Below are 14,645 nucleotides of genomic sequence, written 5' to 3'. Positions count from 1 at the left end.
GAAGACTACAACATATGAAGAATTATTGAAGATTGTTTGTCACATTTTGAAAGTAGATCCAATTGAGCACAATCTTTCGATGAAGTATGTATTCAATGGCAATATAGCATCCACTCCTATACAACTAAGAGATGATGGAGATGTGAAATTTTTCATTCATTTAAATTGTACTGATGGTAAGTTGTCAGTTCCATTATGTATCACAATAGAGAAAAGAAGGGGCAATCATGGGTATGAATCAATGATCAACATTGATTTTGGCTCTCATACTTTATCCGGGGTTGAGAAAGAAATCAATATGGACCCAATATTCATAAATAATAGTGAATCTTTGAGTGGTTTTGATGATGAAAATAGAACAAGGTTGAGCTATGATCCACTTAATTGTTTTGATTCTCATAACTTGAATATGAACAAGGATGATGAAGATGGTGGAATGAATGTCAACCCGAACAAAGATAGCCAAGTAATGTAGATTGATGTAATGGAAAAAGCAGTGATGAAATATGGAAGTCATGCAGAAGAAAGCATAAAGGAACCATTTATAGTTGGTTATAGTAAAATTGGTGATGACTACATGGAAGAGCACCAAATATACTCCAACAAGAAAGAATTGCAGAAGAAGTTGTGCATGATTGCTTTGAAAAGAAAGTTTCAGTTCAAAACATTAAAATCTTCGACCAAGTTATTATCTATTGGATGTGTCAATAAAGAATGCAAGTGGCGACTTCGTGCAATCAAGTTGGGAAATTCTAATCTATTTCAAATAAGGAAATATCATTCAACACACACTTGTAGCTTGGATATGATATCCCGTGATCATCATCATGCAAGTAGTTGGTTGATTAGTGAAAGCATAAGAGAAATATATCAAAGGGTTGGTTGCCAATATCAACCAAAAGACATTGTAGTTGATATTCGAAACAAGTTCGGTGTGGGGATAAGCTATGATAAGGCATGGAGAGCTATAGAATTTGATCTAAGTTCTATTAGAGGATCACTAGAGGAGTCCTATAGTGCTTTACCATCTTATTGTTATGTGTTGGAGCAAAAAAATCCTGACACCATTACTGATATAGTTATTGACCACGACAATCAATTTAAGTATTTTTTTATGGCTCTTGGTGCATGTATTTCTGGGTTTCATACATCAATAAGACCCGTCATTACAATCAATGGAACATTTTTGAAGGCAAAGTACTTAGGAACTTTGTTTGTTGTTGCATGTAAGGATGGAAACAATCAGATATACCCTTTATGTTTCGGAATTGGTGATTCTGAAAATGATGCTTCTTAGGAATGGTTCCTAAAAAAATTGCATGGAGCAATTGACCATGTTGATGATCTCGTGGTAGTTTTAGATCGTCACAACAACATTGAAAAAGCTGTGCGAAAAGTTTTTCCTCATGCAAGCCATGGTGTGTGCACTTATCACATGAAGCAAAACCTTAAAACAAAGTTTAAAAATTTCGAAGTTCATAAGTTGTTTCATGATGCTGCTTATACATACCGTTTGTCAGAATTCAATGTTATATTTGGGCAACTACAAATGATTTCTCCGAGAGCAGCAACATATATAATAGATGCAGGTGTTGAGCAATGGGCACGTTCACATTCTACCAAAAAAAGATATAACATTATGACCACAAGGATTGCGGAAGTTTGAATGTTGTGTTAAAAGATGCAAGAGATCTTCCTATTTTGCAGTTAATTGAAGAGTTAAGAAATTTACTTCAAAAATGGTTTGCAAACCGTAAACAACAAGCATTGTCAATTACAACTGAGCTAATAACATGGGTTGATGGAGAGCTTCGTGTAAGGTACAATACATCATCAACATATGAAGTTGAAGCAATCAACTCGATGGAGTATAATGTTAAATATAATGGTGTCAATGATCATGTGAATTTACATAATCATTCATGCACATGTCAACGTTTTGATTTTGATCACATACCATGTTCACATGTTATTGCTGCTTGTAGATATGCACATATGTCATGCTATCCTTTATGCTCCAAATATTACACAATGAACTCATTATTATCTTCATATGTTGAGTCCATCTATCCTCCTGGAAATCAAAGGGATTGGATGATACCTGATGATATAAGCAGTAGAGTTGTATTACCACCAAAAACAAGGCGGCCAACAGGAAGGACAAGGAAGGAAAGAATCCCTTCGGGTGGAAAGGGTAAGCGTAGACGACTATGTGGTCAATGTGGTGATTATGGTCATAATCGAAAGTCATGCAAATGACCAATCCCCCTGTATTATCAGAATGATAATAGTGGACACACTGAAATAGGCATGCAAGATTGGTCCTTACAATTAGAGAATGAATGAAATTGTCACTAAGCTAATTTTATGGTGAATTTTTTGTTGTTTTTTTGTAGATGATGATTGGGCATATAAAATATTTGATATTGTAATTTTTTTATATTGTGAATAGGGGCACAAAACATGTAATCGTACTTTGATTTAGTCTCTTTTAATTGAATGATGAACTTAAAGCTTAAAAATGAAGTTTAAGTTCATCCCTCAATACCAACTCATTTGAAATGACAAGTGAACTCTTTATTTTCTTGGAATACTAGCTCGTTAGTGTTTGATCATACATATTTGGAGATGTTTTAATCTTTTGTTGATGTTAAGATCAGACACATTATGTATGTTGAGATCATTCATATATACAACTTTAATTGAGGATATTCACCTAAACTGCACTAGGGTTAAGTTTTTTTTACAAAGAACTTAACAATGGTTAAGTTTAAGTTATAACAACTTTCTTGAATGAAAGTGAAAAAAGTTTTTTTACTAAAGAACTTAGTAAGAGTTAAGTTTTAATTGAGGATATTCAACTGAACTGTACTAAGGTTAAGTTTCAGTTAAAAAAAAAATTACCTGAACGAAACTAAAGTTGAGTTTTTTTAATAAAGAACTTAATAGGAGTTAAGTTTTAATTGAGGATATACACTTGAACTGCACTAGGGTTAAGTCTAATTTACAAGTAACTTAACACTCGTTAAGTTTGAATTAAAACAAATGTCCTGAACTTAACTGTAGTTAAGTTTTTTTAATAAAGAACATAGTAGGAATTAAGTTTTAATTGAGGATATTCACCTGAACTGCACTAGGGTTAAGTGTAAGTTACAAGTAACTTAACACTCGTTAAGTTTGAATTAAAACAAATGTCCTGAACTAAACTAAAGTTAAGTTTTTTTTAATAAATAACTTAGTAGGAGTTAAGTTTTAATTGAGGATGTTCACTTGAACTGCACTAGGGTTAAGTTTCTTTTACAAGTAACTTAACACTTGTTAAGTTTGAGCAAAAAGAATATGAGCTCTACATTGAAATATAAGTTTCTATTATTATGCTTACTACAATAAATTCAAATCTGTTAACAATCATAACATAGTCACATTTATAAAAAAATAAAATAAAATTGCAACCATTCATTTCTCTGGATGTATGAAAAACATGTAATTATTTAAATATGTGCTATAACATAGGAATTTGCTAAACAAAAAACTTCAACAATGTCATTACATAGAAACATTTTCCACTATCCAATTACAATCCATTTACAATAGTTGGATCACATAGGAAGTTCTTTATGGAAAAATAACTTCACTGCCATCTTCTCACGAAACCAATCCATTTGCTCGCCTATTAGTGTATCTGTTGGATGGTTGTGCATCAAGTATTCTACAAATTTGATCAAAAACATACCACAATCACCACTGCATGAACACAAAAAATGTGATGTTAACAACGTTAAATAATATTGTATATATAATGAAATATGTGTGTTGGCATGGAAAATATTGTACTTACTCCTTTGTTTGTTGTGGAATGTTGTTCAATCTCTCAATGTCCCACGTGCGTTCACCATTGGGGTCACCATTCTCCCCATAGTATTTTGTAGCACTTAAGATACATGGTAACAACATTGCTATGGGTGTGACGAGTGTTTTTAATCTATTAGGTTTGTTAATTGACTTTAAGGAGTCATAAATGTAAATTTTCCTACTACGAAGGTGGACAACTCCCAGTACCCAATGTGTGTTCCTTAGATTGATAGGAACATATATGACATCAACCTCAGATCATTTCAAAGAAGGCCTAGGATAAAGACCCATGGCATAATCGATAAGGATGTCATCTTCCGGTAAAATGTATTTGTTCCATGTCTTTTGATTCATCCTCCAACAACCATCTACTTTTTGCTACATAAGGAAAAAATAATCAAAAGTGGTGAATATAACTTTAAAAACAAAGTGAAACAAAGTTAAAATGCTCTAATATGCATACCCAAAATAATGTGTTAGTGGTGGTGAATTTTTGTGTAAACACATTAGAGTTTAGTATCCTCATTTTACGAAAAAAGTATAAAACGACATCAATATGCTAAAAATTATAAGGAATAATAATTAGTAATCCAACAAATTTTGTATATTAATGAATAATGTAGGAAACAATTACAAATCGAGTCACCGAGCCATTCTCTAGGAAGCATTATTTTTTGAAACCATTTTTGGTCCACCTCCGTATACTCGATGTTCACTTCAAACCTTTATGTCATATAAGGAAATAAACCATTTGTCAACTTCATAAATTACATAAAAAAAAATGTATATATATTAATTGAGTTAATATTGTAGATAACTTACTCTTCCTCAATCTCATCATTAATATATTCTGTATAAACCACATTTGCCTCCATTGATGGTGGCCACAATGGATCTAAGATTGATGATGTTATGTCAGTCTTACTCATTAATAACTTCTTTCTCTTTGTGGGATCTGTAAATGGGTGTTGCAGTAGATGAGATTTCTTTACCTCCCTTATTCGCTTAAAGATATTCGGTGATAGTTGATGTGTGAAAACATGAATGACTGTTGCATCAGGTGGGTCATCCTTCAAAGCCTCCTTATCATTGTCTTTCCTTAATGTTTCAATTTTTTCTAACTTTGATTTGAACTTCAGTGTTGTTTCATTTCCCATTGTTGCAGTATATGGCTCATTACTTGGTTTTCCAACTTGAAATTGCATAGAAATATATAAATATATTTGAAAAGACATTGTTAGTAATTAAAAAAATATGAAGAATATAAGATCGTGGAAAAACATTAACTGGTGTTTTATTCTGTGCATCATCCATTGAAGCCTCCTTCTTATTGTCTTTTCCCGATGTTTCAAATTTTCCTAACTTTGATTTGAAGTCCATCGTCATATCATTCCCCATTGTAGCATTATATGGCTCACTTCTTGGGTTTTTAATATAAAATTGCATAGAAATATATTAATATATTTTAAAATGTGTTGTTGGTTTTATAAAAAAATAAAGAATCTAACACATGTTACTAACATCCAACAACAGCTCACTCAAACCATCAATCTTGCTTCCTATTTCTTTCAATTCTGTTTTGACTTCATTAAAATTTGCTTGTGTCTTTTCTTGAAAGTTGATGAACATCATAAGCAATTCCTTTACATAAGAAAAAACATTATAACATTAGTCAAACATTCTTAAACATGTATAGTGAAATAATATTAATAACTTTCACTTTAGTTACCTTGAATGAAGGTAATTTACAACTATCACCTTCTTTTCCACCTTTAATTGTTGTTGCTGCTACTGTAGTATAAGCCTCAGCTTCCTCATGATCTTCATCTTTCTCCCAATCATTCACATTGTCTTGTAAGACATCATCTAACTGAGCTTCAAATTCAAAACATTTCACATACTCTTGTTCACGCTCTTCCAATGTCGGAATGAGTATGGAATGCAAAGATAACGAATAATTCAAGATAGAAAGAAAGTGATTAATAATAAGAACATGGTTATGTAAATAAGAAAGCAAGTATAAGCAAATATTAAAATATCACTCACATTTGACGCTACAAATAATGATTGAATCTCAGTGTACTTTGGAGTTGCAATCCCTGTCCAATTTAAAATTTTGGGAAAACTTCTACCAATGCGACTTGCATATTTCATATGCCCAAATTTGAAAGGCATATGGAAATCCCACAAGTGCATATGCTTCATATGATGCATTCCCTTTTTCTTCTTTTTCTTCATATGCATTCCCTTTTCAACCCAAATAATGTTTTTTCATAGCAAATTTTCCCCTAAGGATATTTGTTGAACTCCTCTAAATTATCAACAAGTTGAACCCATTGTAAATCTATCAAATTCTTCCTTTCTTTTCCTAATAGAACATGCTCAACAAAGTATGACAATGCTAACTTCACAATGTCTTCATCAAGATTTGATTTCCCATTTAACTTTGCCTTATTTTTTGTCTTCTTTGTGCTTCTCTTTCCTTTCTTACATAATGCGATGAAAACCTCTTCCAATCGATCATTATGAATCTTATTCTCTTTATTGAAATACTGGTCTCTTATCCTTAAAGATGTTATGTCAAATTGTGAAATTTTCCCAAATTTCAACCCGGTTATCAATGCAAATTCCAACGCACTAAATCTCAAACCTTTAGAGTGAACAAGTATCCACATGTCATTTTTTTTTTTTAATGTCACATTGGCATAACAACATATTATGAACAATTTGAGTAGAAAATTTCAAATCAGCCATACCCAAGAAGTGCCCAAAGGAAGATGTTTTAAACATCTCTAGTTGGGTTTCATTCAAGTTCTTCTTTATATTGTCAATGGGAATAATGTGGGATAAGCAGGCCACCTTAGATGGGAAGTGATCTTGATTACGTATTTTCTATATGAAGATTGTTGAAGAAGTGGTAGCCTACAAAGTCACATACATTGTGCTTCACATTAAGAAAATATATTAAGAGTTACAAACATTCTACATGAACTAAAATAAATTACAAAAAATTTAACTACTTCTACTAAAATCAAAATACCGATTCAATTAATTATATTGTAAGCAAGTTTCAAATATTTTAACTGAGAACTTAACTACAGTTATGTTATTTTTCAATGAGACTTAACCTTGGTTAAACTCAGGTGAATTTTTATTTTTCAATAACTTAACCTCGGTTAAGTTCTTTGTATATAAAACTTAACTATAGTTTAGTTTAAATGAATATTTTGATTAACGTATAAAAAACTTAACTTGATTAGTTCATTATTTATGGAAAACTTAAGATATAATATCATCTATAGACTTATTATCTAGGCTTAACTTATTTGGTATATTTTTAGCATATGAAATGCAATAGATATATATTTTGCTATTAAAGGAGTAATCTCATATACAGGAATCATCAACACATTAACATCCCAAATAGTACCAAAAATACAAACCTTCTAATTAGATTCTTTAGTATTTGCCATTAAAGATGAGTAGTTCACTTTGATCACTTTCTAGGATGATCACTTTTGGAGTTATATTAGATTGCAAATCTAAGTTTTTTCTCCTTGTCCCTGAAAAATAAATATAAAAAATATTCAAATAACAATCATGAATTTGCTTATTAAAATCCATAAGTTTATACTATATATATATAGAAAGGGAGAGAAATAGAGACCATTGTATAACATTCTTTTACATCACCTTAGAAACAATTTTTAGAAATTTTCATTTTCATAAAGCTTACACTACATTTTTCATTGAATTCTTTTAAATCTTTTATTGATGAAAGAGATTGCATGATGCACATGATTTTCTAATGAGTTCAAACACTTTAGTTATTCATGCCTAAATTTTAAGAACTAATCATGAGTCCATGTCATATTACTTTTCCTTGCATCTATGTCTAGATATAAATGAAGTTCTAAAGGACCATCCTTACTTATAGAAAGCATATGGTAGAAGTATTTTGGCTATGCATATGCATCATTTAACTCAATATTTTAGTTGTGAGTAATATTTTAGTCCTTAGTTGGGATCATTCTTTGTCATGAATTTTGTTAGAGATTACTATTTCAATGTTGTGGTTTGCATTGTAGGACCAACTAGGTCCCAAATTTAGCAAATGTCACTTATGATCTAGTAAAAGCAAACTAGGTTTAGACCTTGATAGGGTGTTTCTTAATGTTGGTTCACATCTAAGGAAAAGTAGGGATTTTCTTCTTAATCTATACAAGAAAAATGGAAACTGTAGATAGGCAAGGGATGCAAATTGTTTGATGAAGATTGAGATTTTCAGTTAAACCAACTTCCTATCCCTTAGGAAAAGAACTACAAATAGGAAAAGATTTTTTTTCCCAAACTGCTAAAAAACTAGACACCTAATTGGCAAAGACTACAATGATCTCCAATTTTGTCATTAAAAGAAAAGAATGACTATTCATGTATATCATATTGGTTCCATAGGAGAATAATTGACATGAATGCTCATAGAAGAAGTATTTTTTTCACTTTATGATAGAAACCAAAACTACTCTACAAAAAGGTTTTGAATTTTGGAAAAGAAATCAAAACCATTCTTCCAACATTGCTCATGGAAAAAGACTTCAGCAACACCTTCAATATCTCCACCTAGGGTGTTTAAGGAAACAAATTCATTTTCCTATGGGACGAATGAAATGTTTCTTCCAATCACCAGGGAGGAGATAACAAAATGGGGGTAAATTCTATTTCTCTGATTATGATTCAACTCTTTACAAGACCAAATTGGTCAACACATTTGTCACTTTTCTACTAGATTTCTACACTATAGAAACAGAGCATTTGCCACAACATCATGCTTCAAAATCTTAACAACTAGAGCAAAACATCAAAATAAAATAGCCAATAAATCTAATTAAAGACATTTTTTTTTCAATTCAACTAGATATCTTCTTTGGTAGACTAATGTGTTTTTAGAGTTCAAAATCAAAGAGGAATATGCTAACAAATTTAAGAAAAACCCTTACATTTATGTTTAACAAAAAGTGAACATATAAACCCATTACTTTTTCCCACATTTTTTCTGAAACCATCCAGAAAGAAAACACACACCTCAAGTGAATGTATGAAATCAACAAAGAGAAAAATCTAAAAAAACAAACTATTTCAAAGTAATAAACATACTTTTCAAGATTTTTTTCGGTTCTCTTCCTTTCTCGCGTTTTTTCAGAATTTGGAGAAAAAAAATTCACACTTTAATCAAATGAATAACCTTTTACAATCTTTTTACACAGATAATCAACAACAATACGCAAATCTGCACAAATATATATATATATATATATATATATATATCAGAAGACCGTAGAGTGCGTTGTAGTCTACCATTCAAGAGAAAACCCTTGGTTTGTTCTTTTTCTCTTCCTTTATGCTCTTTTTAATTTCAAAGGTTTCTCTTTTTTTCAAGATCCTTTTCGGTTCTCTTCCACTTCGTTTCGTTCTCTTCTTTTCCCGTGTTTTTTCAGAAACTGGAGAAAAAAAATTCACACTTCAATCAAATGAATAACCTTTTAGAATCATTTTACACAGATAATCAACAACAATACACAAATCTGCAAAAAAAAAAAAAAAAAAAAAAAAAAATATCAGAAGACCATAGAGTGCGTTGCAGTCTACCATTCAAGAGAGAACCCTTGGTTCGTTCTCTTTTTCTTCCTTTCTCTTCTTTTGAATATCAAAGGTTTTTTTTTTTCAAGGGCAATTTAGTCCAAAAAGAGTCATTCTTCAGGTTTTAAAAAGGCAGAGGTCATTTTTCCAAATACAACCTTATTTTGGCACTTTTAACCAAATATCACTAAAAAATATCCATCTAGTTATAATTAAATATTTTATTAAATATTATATTCATATTACTAATTAAGTTTAGTAAATAATTTTAATATTCTACAGTAAAAATGAAATGTGAAATAAAAATAATTTTATTTAATTTTTTATTAAAAGTTATTAAATAAATTTACCAAATAATTTTAACATAAAATAATAAAAAGATGTAAATGTCGAATAAAAATATTTTTTGAATTCAACCACAAAATCCTCCACTTCACTAGCAATCAACAACAATATGAAAAACAAATTAAATCTTTATTTTTAAAAAATTCTACAATCCAAATCATTTATATAAAGAATGAGATGAAACAAATCTCATGTATGGAGAAATGCATGGGAGAAATGGGACATAGAAAAGAAGTGACCCGTTAGTAATGGTTGGAGTAGTTGATGTTGGTGCACGACCAATAATGCATGTATCCAACTAGTCTTCCCTTGACGTAGACGACAAATTCACCTACATTAAGGAGTGTCTAGATGGGTTTTTGGGGCACACCTCTACTATGAAGCTTAAGTTAAGCGAAAAAGAGTTAAGTAAGAGAACATTGGGAATTGGTCGCATACCTTCCTTATGGTGATCTATGGCTATTTATCCTTGCCTAAAAGTAACATTCTCTCTTTGCTTTTAATTGTGCCTTTGATTACGCTTTTACAATCTTTTATGTTAATGATTAGTCAGCTTGTAACGGCATTTGAGCCTTGAAGTCTAATGTTTATGTTGAGTAACAGTTGTAACATTCAATACGCTTAATGTCTTCTGTATTTAATGCTTAACAAGTAGAGATGAATAGTGTCTAAATAGTTTTTATCTGTCTACATCCTAAAATGGACGAACAATGATATTCGGTAGACAAATGATAATACACGACAAACACAAAACAAGACGTCACACTAGGCAGAAACGAGCATCCCACAATGCCCTCTAATTCTTGCAGCTTAGTTCGACTAAGTTCTAGACAACTAAATAGAAGAATTTTGTTGTCGCTACAATTTGAATTTTTAGCGCTAAGAGGACACATGTTCACTGTACGCATCGTGAGAGGTCACATTATTAGAGCGACTTGTCAGGCGACATGTCCCTTCGGATGCTTTGATGCATATGCATATTCCTAAAATAGTGCCTAAATAGTTTTTATTCCTAAAATGGACAAACAATGATATTCGGTGGACGAATGATAATACACGACAAGCACTAAACAGGCGTCACACTAGGTGGAAGCGAGCATCCCACAATGCCCTCTAATTCTTGCAGCCTAGTTCGGCTAAGTTCTAGACAACTAAATAGAAGAATTTTATTGTTGCTACAATTTGAATTTTTGGCACTAAGGAGACACATGTTCACTGTACGCATCGTGGGAGGTCACATTATTAGAGCGACTTATCAGGCAACATGTCCCTTCGAATGCTTTGATGCACGTGCATATTCCTTATATAGGGATGCTTTTTGGGTTGCTTATTTCATTCTTACTTCAAGGGTTGTTCATTTGTCATGCTTCCTTTGTGTTTCGTCGTTGCTGCTAGTGATATTATCATTGCCATTGTTCTTTAGCATCGTCTTCGACAGTTTCTTTCCAGGTTAGTCATTCTTTTTGTCTTATCATCTTTGTTGTAGTGTTGCATTTGGATTTCCTATTTGTGTTGCCATGTTTTGGGTTGCTTTACCTTAGGGGATTGTATTTGTTGTGTTTGATTCTTAATGTGCTTAGTTATTGTTGTGAGTTTGTTTAAATGTCTGGTGTCGAAATTATTCCCTAGGCTTTCAGTGGAGAGCATTTTCTTTGAGATGTTTGGACAGTTCTAGATAACTTGTCCAACAAGTTTCAAGGTTGGCTTTGGCTAGTTTGGGTTGATCTTATATTCTATTCTAGGTTGATCTTATATTCTATTCTGGAAAAGCGAAACCTCTTTATTAGTCTCTATTACTATCCAACTATTAGGTGAAGAGGCTTTGTTGATAAATGGGCTTTCTTAAGATTTGATTTATTTCACAAATGAACAATTTGTAACAGAACTCTATTTCTCAATCTCATATTTTCTCAAACTGTTTATGCACTTCTCCAAAATTCTACCCACTTACATCCACCTAAACATCATTTGGATCTTAATGGGATACAAGTCTTTGAACGTGTTGTATCAATTGGATCTTTCTATCTTGGAGATTCTCTTTGTTTATACCATCAAGATGAGCCCTATAGAGAGGTTTAGCTTATCGACTCATACTCTTTCCCCTCGGTTCATAATGAGCCTTCCTGACTAAAAAAAATGACATACTAAAGGGCACATTTTGGTATCCATCCCTTGGAGTGGTTCAATAGAGGGGTTGGATCAATTGTTCAAGTTGAATCACTCTCTTGATTTATCAAGTATAATTTCCTTCTATGTATTTTACTTGTTACTATTTCTTTGAATGGTTTCTTTGAACAAATAATTAATATATTTTCCATGTAGGTAAAGAGAAGCGTGGTCACTTGGTTGAGTGGGTGGAAAAATATGTGCGGATGCATCTTAACAAATCGTTTGAGATTGACCCAGTTGAACAAAAGTTTTTCATGTTGCTGACAGAAAATAACTTAAAGAGTTTATTGGAGCACCTTCGTCCATTTGTGACCTAGTGTTTCCCAGACTTGCTCCTCCTACCTTAATTCCAAGTGAGCATTTAGAAGGACTTATCGTTCAACGAGATTGCTCGCCTTATTGATATTGAGGCGAGATAGGCCCATTTAGATGCACTAGACCCCAACTTCTACTTCTCATTTGGTTTTGAGCCTCGCGCCTCATTTGACCAAAAGGAGACAACTTCTAACTCAAGTGGCTATTTCTGATGAGGCTACCGAGTCAGATGGTGTTGAGCATAATGGAGCTCCTGATCGTACCATTCCGCTTATTGTCACTGAAAAAGAAGAAAAAGAAAAAGAATAAGAATAAGAAGATATGACTGCTAACTAATAGACTGGTTTATGTGAAAGGCAACAAAAACTTGATGTTGTGATTCCTCTGACCAAGAAAGGGAAAACGAGTGTTGAGAAGGGTTTAACCTCGAAGTCTACTAATGTTCCTTCCGTAATTGTTGTTCCTCCGTATACGCCAACCATCAAACAGTTTGATGTTGAAACTATCATTTCTCACTTTATAGGGGAGCTTGTGGTAATCCTAGACGGATAGTCCCAAGAGCATAACCACCTCCTAGTATGACAGGAGATGTACTTAGCTAAGAAGAGTTAGACGAGTTACTGAAGCATTTTCATACTTTCACTAACAAGAAGCTTCCTGTGACCAATTTGAATGATCTATTCCTAGCTACAGAATGAATTCTACTTGAAGTTGATAGTGACCCTGAACAAAGTTTCACTACTCGGATTCCTTTTGGTACTTCGAGTAGTGCTATAGAGGCGGTCATGTCCATAAGGTATCCTGCTATGCAGATGACTGAAGTGGTAAAATGCATATTTCTTTTTTCTTTTATTCCTTAACTCATGTGTCTTTCCTAACATAAGTATATATGCTTAAATTGTAGATGGGGTTTGGAACTTGATGCGGCAACGTGGTCATCTTTTCCAAAGATTGGAAGCAGTAGAAAAGTTTAGGGCATATATGACTCATACCATGGACGAATAACAAAAGTTGCAAGCTGAATTGGAAGTTGCCAAGGTTGCTGCGGCTATGACTCGAAAGGATATTGAGAAGGGAGACGGTGTACTTCAAAAAATGAAATTGGAGAATGAGGCGTTTTAGATGGAGGTTCGAAGTTTGAAGCTAGACAATGCCTCTTTAGGCTATGCCAAGGCCAAAGTAGAGTAGGAGGGCCCTCAACTAAGGCTTGAGCTCGAATAGGTCCGGATCGACTTCATCAAGGAAAAGAAAGATCTTAAGGTGACTTACCAAAAGCAAGTGGATGACATGTTTTACTATGAGTATAGCTATTACATGAGGAAACACGAGATTACTGATGATATCTCTAACATTCCGTGTGATGATGAAGTCGAGCTAGGTGAAGATGTTCAAGTGGCATACGGGCAAAGTGCTAAAGGCAAAAGTGTTGAGTTTCAGTCAAGTAATGTGGGTGAGTAAATTAGTGAGAACTTGTCCTTAAAGTGACAACCAAGGTCTATACTGTATTCCATATTCACTTAACTTGATCGCCCATTTCATCATTCATCGAGATGGATCCGACTTATGCAAAGTGACTCATAATGGTAGATTTGTCAAAACCATTATTTGGTGAGCTCGAAAGTATGAACAGAGCTTTTTGGTGGCGATTTGTAATGCAAGGGTTGTTTGTTCCACTTGGGAATATTGTGTCTCTACGTTTACCAAAGCTTTGCTCACATACTAAATAGATTTTTACTCATTGTGTTGGTTGTGCTGAAAGAAAATGATGCTGATAGTGAAACTTACTACAACCAAGTACATGTACAACTTTTCTTTGACCTCGGGGCTGCTCAAAATTGGTGGTTCTAAGCGATACTATTTTATGGTTTTGAAAGCAAGTGCACATTTGCTTGTTCAATTGAACATTTTTGCTCCCTATAGAATGCTGAAGAATGTGCGAAGTTTATCAGTGAAGCGTGCTATGAACCGACCCAAGGTAGCTAAGTGAGCGATTAAGTACTACATTTCCTTTTTGCTAGTAAGAGCAAGGGATTGTAACACTGCTTTGATTTGTGTTGGATTTGCTTTTATGCCTCTCTATGTCACCATAAATTTGAGGAATTTCCCTACACTTACTTCGAATGTACATTTGAACGGATTAAGCTTCATGTCATACTTATGCATTAATTTGAACGCTTCTTCCAAGTGGATGAGGTGCTCGAAGTGGGTTTTACTTTTGATGACAATGTCGTCGATAGAAACTTCCATTTTGTGTCCGATTAAAGGCTTAAAAATTTGAGTAATCAACCTTTTATATGCAGTATTAACATTTTTCAATCCGAATGACT

The sequence above is a fragment of the Vitis vinifera genome, chromosome 4, assembly GCF_030704535.1.
Source record: "Vitis vinifera cultivar Pinot Noir 40024 chromosome 4, ASM3070453v1".
NCBI classification, from domain to species: Eukaryota; Viridiplantae; Streptophyta; class Magnoliopsida; order Vitales; family Vitaceae; genus Vitis; species Vitis vinifera.
Note: the sequence above shows the minus strand (reverse complement) of the source record.